The sequence below is a fragment of the Tribolium madens genome, unplaced genomic scaffold (assembly GCF_015345945.1).
Source record: "Tribolium madens isolate multiple individuals breed KSU strain unplaced genomic scaffold, Tmad_KSU_1.1 Scaffold_3;HRSCAF=73;Tcas5.2_LG2, whole genome shotgun sequence".
Classification (NCBI taxonomy): domain Eukaryota; kingdom Metazoa; phylum Arthropoda; class Insecta; order Coleoptera; family Tenebrionidae; genus Tribolium; species Tribolium madens.
In genome coordinates this window covers 9,868,115-9,877,401 of record NW_025401006.1, presented here as the reverse complement: position 1 = coordinate 9,877,401, position 9,287 = coordinate 9,868,115, and positions in this window count along the sequence as shown.

The window sequence follows — 9,287 nt, the reverse complement described above, 5'->3', positions numbered from 1 at the left end:
AATGAATGTATTCGAACTTTACACAAAGATCAAAATAATAACTTATCTGCTTTCTAATTAATAATCACTAATAACAAGTGAGTGAATTTAGTAGATAACAGCTTAGGACAATGTATCACAAAGCAGGATGCGTGACTTTTTTCGTTCATAAGCCTTATTAATAGAGGGAGGTTTAATTAAATCTACTGTTTAATTTAATACCAAAGTGCATAAAATTTTAATAAACCTTTTGACCTATATGTGAAATAAAATATAGATTGATTTTTGTAAGTCTAATAATCTGGTCGTAATCGTCGTTCAAAAATTAAAAATTGTCAAAATTGTGAAATTTTAAATGCGTTTTTCTACGAAACTATAAAACTTAGAGCAAAATGCCAATAAACATCAGAAACTACATTAAATTATCTATTTAATGAAACAAATCCGGAGTCGCAATTTTAAAGTTATTTTTTTTTAATTTTTGTCGAGATATTGGTCGATTTTTGGCACCCGGAGCGGTCTAATGGCAATAACTCCAAATTTATTGGAGATAACCTCTTATATTTGGTATTGTTGGAAAGAAAATTTAATTTTCTATCATATACAAAAAAAGATCAGTGCTCTACGATAAATAGTTATCGAGCAAATTTGTGATAATTGTTTTAGAATATGTAATTCTATTATTATTACTCAAAATTAATTGAAGACAAGTGGCGCAGGAAAAGATAGAGTTTAGGGGGTGTTTATCTTTGTAAAAAAAATGCGCACTTATTTATAATTGTACAGGGTGTTAAAAATATTCTGTTACTTTGTTTATAACAATAATTAATAAAAAAAATTCTTAATTTTTAATGCAAAACTTACCTTTTATTTATATTACTTTTAACTTACCTTTTGTTTACTTATTTATATACTATTAACTTTTTACAATATTTTCACTTTTGTTGATACTTGTTTTAAAGTTCGCGCTCTTATACGCCCGTCATCTATTGGTGGTGCTTTAGTTAGTATTGTGCGCTTTCTCTCTTATACTTATTAGAACATGTGCACATGTTTTTAAAGATCGCGCTCTTATGCGCCCGCCCTCTTTTGACATTTATTTGAATTATATTTGAATCTGAATTTGTGAAAAATTGCCGACTTGACCGGGGCTCGAACTCGGGACCTTATGCCGCTGAGCCACCACCGCCGCCGACAATTTCAATGTTTTCCTTCAATATATTTTACACAAAATTTTTCAAAAAATTTTTTTTGCATTTTTACAATGTTTTTGTGCTTTATTAAGTCTTTTGAACATCCAAGAGTGCAAATGGACAATTTTGAAGTCTTTAATTTTTTCGATTTTTGTCGAAATTTTGGGCGATTTTCGGTACGCGGAGCGGTCTAATGCCAATAACTGTCGACTTATTAGAGATAACTTCTTATATTTGGTACCGTTGGAAAGAAAATTTAATTTTCTGTTATATACAAAAAAGATCAGTGCTCTACGATAAATAGTTATCGAGAAAATTTAAAAATATCAAAAATTTAAATACGTCTATAATTTAAAAACTATTACGAATTTTGCAGTTTTCTTGACGCTAATCGATTCCCCGAAAAATTTTACATAGGTTTACGTCAAAATATTATATCATTGAAGTACAGTTTTGCAGCAATTTACAAGTTAAAAAAGTAAAAAGTAAAAATCTTATTCGATAGATTTTGACGCGCTGATTACGAATTTGCCAAGCATTTTGCTCTATCTCCTTTAGTTTCGCCGTATCGGCGTTTAAAAATTCGAAATTCAAAATGTACTTTAGTTACAAAATTCTGCTTTCGTGCTGTGCATTATAAAGTATAATGTTATGGTTCTTTGATGAAAGACTAACGATTGGAGATAAGCCAGAGATCAAACAATATTTATTTTAAAATATACGTTGAGAAAAAGATAATTAAATTTTTTTGCAAATTTGATTTCAAAAGTTTGCAAATTTAAAATGAGCGATTCATTAAATGATAATTGATTTAAACAGTTGATAAAAGAGGAAAGAACTCGAAGCACGATTTTAAATGTGACAGACACTCCATCAAAGTTTTTTTTAATTTCAAAATCTTCAGAATTGCAGGTTCTACTATTTCTATCCTATTATTAAATTTACTTGAATTTCTCTTACCTTAATTTACATAAAAGTTTGGCATACACACCAATCTTTAGTTCTTTGTACATATTTATAGAAGAAACTTTAAATAATTAAAGCTTGGGTGCCATTACTTTTTTGTTTTAGCTAAAGAAAGCTACCACCGATATGCAACTTTTTCCATACTTTCCACATCAAATGGAATCGAAAAGTATATGTAAATTGCAATTTAACGATAGCTTGAAAATATCGCTCGTTCAAATGTATGCAAATGTAATTTGCAAAGTCACATCCTCTTTACTAGCAGCTTCTTTATCGAAAATAAAAATTTATGTCTTACACAAGAACAAAATGTTAGATTACTCAGAAATAACTAAAAAGTTCTATACTTTTAGTAACAGTAGTCAGTGACAAATAAAAGATAAGCTTGTTGCAACTTTATGCTCTTTACTTGTGTTAAATAATGAACGTCTTAGACTGAAATGGTATTTTTCTTCAGCGGTTTGATTTAGTTTATTTGAAGATTCTTGTCTTGATCTCGACTAATATTCATGTAAAATTAATGTTGTTTTCGCGCACACAAAATCAAAGAACCTGGCAGCACACTGCTGGTAAAGCAAAATGAAGAAACCACAGGATCCGAAGGAGGAACAGGGGAAACAGAAATGGGTTACAGGTTATTTATAGTGCATTTCGGGTAGAGTTGCGCACGAAAGTCTGCGCCCCAGAGATCCGTATTGATCATACGCACGCAGCCCCATTACTATTTACTAAAATATCACCTTAGTGCCGGTAATAAAATTCATATTGTTTGATCTCGACATCCAAGTGAGATCAAAGCTGGTCCAGTGTTTGACATCAATCGACAAAACGTTAGAAGCCAGGCGGAGAACTCATTTTCTTAGAGGCTATCAACAAGTAGATTGAAAAAACTGAGGTGGAGTGGAGAGGTTATAGGGGTGGTTTTAGAGTCATCCGAGTGGATAAATCGGTGCTGCTCACAATGCGAAAAATGTATTAATAGGCTATTTTTCAAAAGAGACTTTTCATCATTCGTCTCTTAGATGAATGCGTTTTCTAAATTACCTGTCACCCGATTCAATTTAATACAATGTATCGGTTTTGAGAGTAAATGCAATCATAAAGTGGGAAAAAGCTTGACGAATCAATAAAACGTACTGTTGTATTTAATGGTTAACACCTGGCAAAATTTTTAAATTTTTAACAAGAGCTAAAAATACCAAACAGAGATTGTAAAATTTATGAGCCCCATTTTGAACTGATGCTTTCGTTTGTGTAATTTAATTTCGATATTTAAATTAAATTTCTAGTCCAATTACCAATAAAACGTACGTAGGTTTATTATTACAGCCGTAATTTGGTAAACTTTCTACATCTCCGTTTCCGTTCTTTGTCTAGTGATACGAGTTCGTGCTCGACTTCCGCTTCATGTCTATTTTGTTACGAATTTAAATAAAAACTTGTGCCGCTTCAAAGAGAACTTGTCTAGTTTCGTTAAAATTACTAGCAATATAATAAGTCTCAAGTAAAATATCGTTAAAACTTTCTAAAAGTCCTTACTTTTTGTTGAGATTTAAACTTAAAGGAGTACTAGGTAACTTTTCGCGTAACTGTTATACTTTTGCTTTTGTTTTAGGTAAAACCGAGTTTATTAAATTTTATTACAAAATGCAACTTGAAAGAAGTCAAGCATAAGTGAAAAGAAATTCAAAAGCTAGCTAAAGAAGCAACAATAAACAAAGCTTTTCTTTTCTGAAATTGGCTCTTATCTGTGTTACATTCCCCGATATGTCACTTATTGTCAGCAAAAAGTGTCTTAATTATGAAAGTTTTTGTTCCCTCTTATAGACCTATAAGCTTTCTCCGAGTTTCAGCGTTATGCTTTTATTAGGGCGATGTGTAAAAAACATTTTATTGGCCTAAAGAGTTTATTCATTCTAAAAAACATACCTATTTAAGACACGAAATAAAATTTAAATTCGGAATACCTATTACAAGCATGTAAATGAAGCAATTTAAATTATAGTTATTTATTATACAAGACGATAAAGAAATTGTTTATCTACGAGTAAAAAGGTTAAGTTTACGAGTAGATAACCAATCTTTATCGTCGTGTATAATATTTTGTTTTATTTTGTATTCATCTACCAGAATTTCTTGAATATAACCAGTAGATAAAAATTACTTAATTCAATCCTCTATGTTAAAATTGAGTTTTATCTACTCTTTTCTTCATGTTAAAATGAAATTTTATCGTCTACATGATAAAAAATACATCCATTGTTGTATATGTGCGGTTGTTAGTTGCTAACGATCTTTGACATTAGATTTCATTGTTGAATTTTACTTTGACATTTATAAATATCGACCAAATTAGTGAGGATTGAATAAAATTTTATATTGTACATGACGATAAAATTTTCATTATCTTTGAGAGCAATTTAGCGTCGAACCATCAGCCGTATAATAAATAACTATTATTTCACTCGACGTTAAAAGACCACTTTATCTACTGAAATTAGTTGACAAAATATAAACAGTAGATAAAAATTACTTTATTTCACTAGACGATAAAAACTACTTTATCTACTGATACTAGTTCATAAAAGCACTCTATAACATTGAGTACAATATAAAATTAATTTTTTAAAGTTTAATACAATTTTCCCGTTCTCAAAGTTCTATTTTCAACACTGTAGTAAGTTGCTATAAAAGTTATTAAAACTTACGACGTCGCTTATTACATTAAATTTACGTAATTATTGGTTCCATGCTCAGGAGAATGCTTATTGCATGCGCTGAAGCTGATTTAATAGAGCCTTACAAAATAAACCCTTTTGGGAATTATTAAAAAATCAACCCATTATCTGATATCATCATTCAAATTGATTACAAACTTATTGATGTTTTTACTTTTTAGGATACTGGATTAAGAAAATTCATTAAAAAAATTTCTTTGCTACTCTTTTTTGATTTAATCTAATTTGTTTAAAAGTAAACATATTTAATTAAAAAAGCAGGCTACTGAAGCAGGATAATTTTAATTAGTTAGGTAATTAAATTCTTCTCATTAAAAGAAATTAAAAAATATTTTAAAACAAATTCAAAGTAATATGAAGTTTGTTGTTTACTAATTTATTTTACATGACGCGTGAAAATTTCCTCGTTTACATTAAAACAAATTTGAGAAAATTTATTTTTTTACGCAAAAATCAGCACATTTTCGCTTCTAAGTAAACAAAAAAATAAAACGCCGCTACTACTCTACACTACAAAATTCACGTTTTTAATTAAGCCAATCATCGCATTACACGCACTAAGTATTCGCAAAATGTGTCGCACCTGCTAACTGAAATCCCCCGGTTTCAGTTTAATCTTTTTCGATGCTTTAAACACTCGATATCGTCAGCTTGGTTAATCCGAAACGAGCCAGAGAACAATTTATCAATATAATAGGATATAGCAAAGTTTCAAAAACAATTTAAAAAAATATGTGATTTATTTAACTCATCTTCAATCAATTTGTCACAAACTTGAAAGATTTAAAAGTGGCATCCATTAAAAAAATTAATTAAGTAAATGGTTAGCTTTCACTTCATGCGTTAATAGTTGATGTCTACCTAATTAACGAAACGTGAATTGGTGCTTTTAATTAAATTAATGCGACGTCATTTAAAACATTTAGATGGGTATTTGCTAACAAAGGCTCTATTGGCAATAATTCTTCTTATTTAATCATTTTTAAAGTGCAATTTCGCAGCTATATTTACATAAATAAATGCGTAATTTGCATTTTTATTTTCTATCTCCAATCTTCAAATTATCGAGTGCGAAACTCAATTCTCTTCAACGTTCCGAAAGAAATTTTATGCATTTTAATAATTTTTTCGTTTTTATTTCTCTTTTTCCTTGCGTAAATTTAAATACCTGACATTTCATTTCCACAGAAAGCCTTTATAAAAATTGATCACCACATTACTTGGATTAAATTCAAATTTATCTACAATTGCGCGTCATAAAATGTGACAAGACAATTTGTTTAAAACGACTGTTTAATGCGAATAAAAGAACCTCGTTTGCGCTTTATGTTATTTCGTAATTAGGAAATCTACATCAGAAACAATTTGTATTCTGGCTCAGACATCCGCACGGAACATGAAATGTGATAACTAATTTGTGGCACATGCTGAGGATTTGAATCATTACTGCATATGATGTAGAAGCAGCTCGATTATTTATATGCATGCACAAGTTTAGAAACGACATTTAAATTTCCACGTTTCGAGTTTTACAGGCTTGTTGTGTCGTTTTATAAGTGATTTTTGGTGCTTTGTGCATTATAGTATTAAAAGCTTTCAATAGAAGTTATAAAATTTTAGTAGATATGAAAGTAAGTGTGTCGTTAGAAAAGTCGTTTACTGCATCTGCAGTGAAGTGGCAAACTAAACGTGAAAACTCTTTATTCATTTCTTTTATATTCTTGAATTAACATGAATTAACTATAAATACAAATTTTTATTTAAAAGAAATAACTTTATTTGAACAAGTCTAGAAGTAAAAGAATTATATTAAAAAACTTAGAAAAATTGAATAAGCATTTGTTCTTAAAAATTATTACTCAAAATAAACTCTACGTTCAAATACCAAAATTTTTAATTTCCACATACACACGTTGCTATTTCAGTGGAAAGAAATTATTTTAAGAATTTTTGTTTTGCTTTCATAAAGTTTCAGCTGTTTTCCTGCTACATTCATTAATTATTTTTAACACAAATAAGTGCTTTGCTTTGTGGCGTTAAATACTTGTTTTAGAAATTGTGCTTAAAAAAATTACAATAAACCAAGAAAGTTTTTATTTGAAGTGAAACTATTTTTGCAAACAAAAACTAAAATTGTTTTTTATTTTGATCAAAAAAAAAAAACTTGAATGAATAACATACATCATGTACACACGTAGAATTTACCTAGTTTTAACAATATAAAACCTTTGATGTAACTGGTGAATTTTAACTAATTTAAAGTTAAATAAGAAAATAATTAAAATACACACTTAACAGTGTGTGTTAACCCGGCACATCCACCATTTTTGTAGTCTTAATCAAAATGTCACAAATTAATTTTTCTTAAACATAAACCAAAATAGAAAAAATATTAAAAACCAATTAATTAAAAACCGTATACATACAAAAACATACATAATAAAAACACTCATTTCTAAAAACTATTTAGAGTTTCCAATGTATTTTTTTAGCCTCGACACCGCTAATAGACTGTAATTGACACATTTTTTACAGTTACGGCATTTCATTTGATGAAACATGCGCAAAGTTTAGCGCAAACCGTGCTGAAAATTAACACGAAAATTTTAAGCTTGTAAGAATCAAAAAATGTTTTATGTTAAATGAACTTCATCATAAAAATTAAGAAAAACTACCGTGTTCATCTATACTCAAAAATAAACACAATTTATTCAGTCTTAATTAAACATTCAGCTTCGCTTTTTATATCACATTGTTAAATTATACCTACCGCACATTACTCTTACATTTTTAAATCTGTTTGCCAAAACAGTTTTCTTTGTATATTGAAGCAAAATTTTGTGTTTTAATTTTATGTTTCAATTAATACAGTAGCGGACACGAAATTTTGGACATCAAATTTATGTCAGTTCAAAAAATGTCAATGTAAGCCATGCTTTATTGTCATTATAATTGACGTTTGAAACTAAAAGTTGAAAGTTTTAGTTGAAATTTATTTTTGACGTCGATTTTTCGAAACAGAGATACCAGCAATATGTGTTTTTACATTGGTTCAATAAATTATTTTGATTTGTTGTCATTTTTGCTCGAGCTATCAGGATAAAAATTACAAAAACCGAGGTTAGTTGTCTAAAGCCCGTTTTACATTTTTATGTCAATCGAATGACAAATCGTCCAACATTCTGTGTCCGCCAGTGTACATTTCTAAAATTATAAGTTCCAACTACATATTATTTAATTTTAACCCTGCGCATCCACCATTTTATTTATAAGTTTAATATTTTTTATTTTTTTAAATTTTTTAATATTTGCTTTTAATACAATCATTCAAAATTTGTTAAAACTGAATATAAAAGTTATACAACTTGTTGGTTACAATAGTGTTAATTTAAAAATCAAAAAAACATTGTAATAGGGACTTAATAATATTTGTAGTTGGTCTATAAGAAATTAAAATCGACAAATCTATTTCATGCTTTTTTTACACGTGTTTATTTGAAACTTTTTGTATTTTTATTATATTGTTATCTAGAACTTATGAAGTAATACTCATATTATAAGGTTTCTCAAATTTTTGACATTTTGAACCCTCTCGACATCAATTAAAATAAGCAGTTAACTTGTATATCAGCCATTTTTAACTCTCAAACCTTTTCTATAATACACTATTTAACTACCATATTAAAAGAAAGACACTTTGTAAGTAAATTTGCTGGTGCTTTATTAAGAACTGAAGTTAAAAACAATTTGTGTAATCTTTTTTGTAAGATCTAATATCAACGAAATTAAAACACACTAATTGTTTTTAGCTTTAGTTCACTTATAAGCGTACAAAAAACCTTCAGGTTTTTTAAGTACTCAATCATTAGTAGTATTTTTACATAATTAAAGTTATAAGTTCTATTTAAACTGTAGACATAAATTTGTCACAGCTGATACTTTTTTCATTTAACTTTATTTTATCTTTTTTGATTGACTGTTTCATATTTCAGCAAATCACAAAGAATCTGATCAGATCTATCAGATATTTTAACAAGAAGTTAAAATTGGGCTTTACAGATTGCAAACGGTGCAATCGGCTTTGGAAGCTTAAATACAATACAGCAAATTTATAAAAATATTCTCTGAAATTATAATTATTAATTTTTATTTTAATTTTTATAGATAGCAAATAAATTATATTTCTACCTTACTTGTATAATAAATATTTTTCACGCTTCTAATACAGATCTCACTTTTCCTGTTCTCTCGCAAACTTTTCCTTCACAAAAACAAACTTTTAATCATTACTGTCTGATAGCTTTCAGTTTAAAAAATCTGTCAAAGTTATATAAAACTCCTCTAATTTTCACTTTCAACTTTAAATAAAAGTATTTAACTCTGAACTCCATTCATCCATTAAACCCCAGCA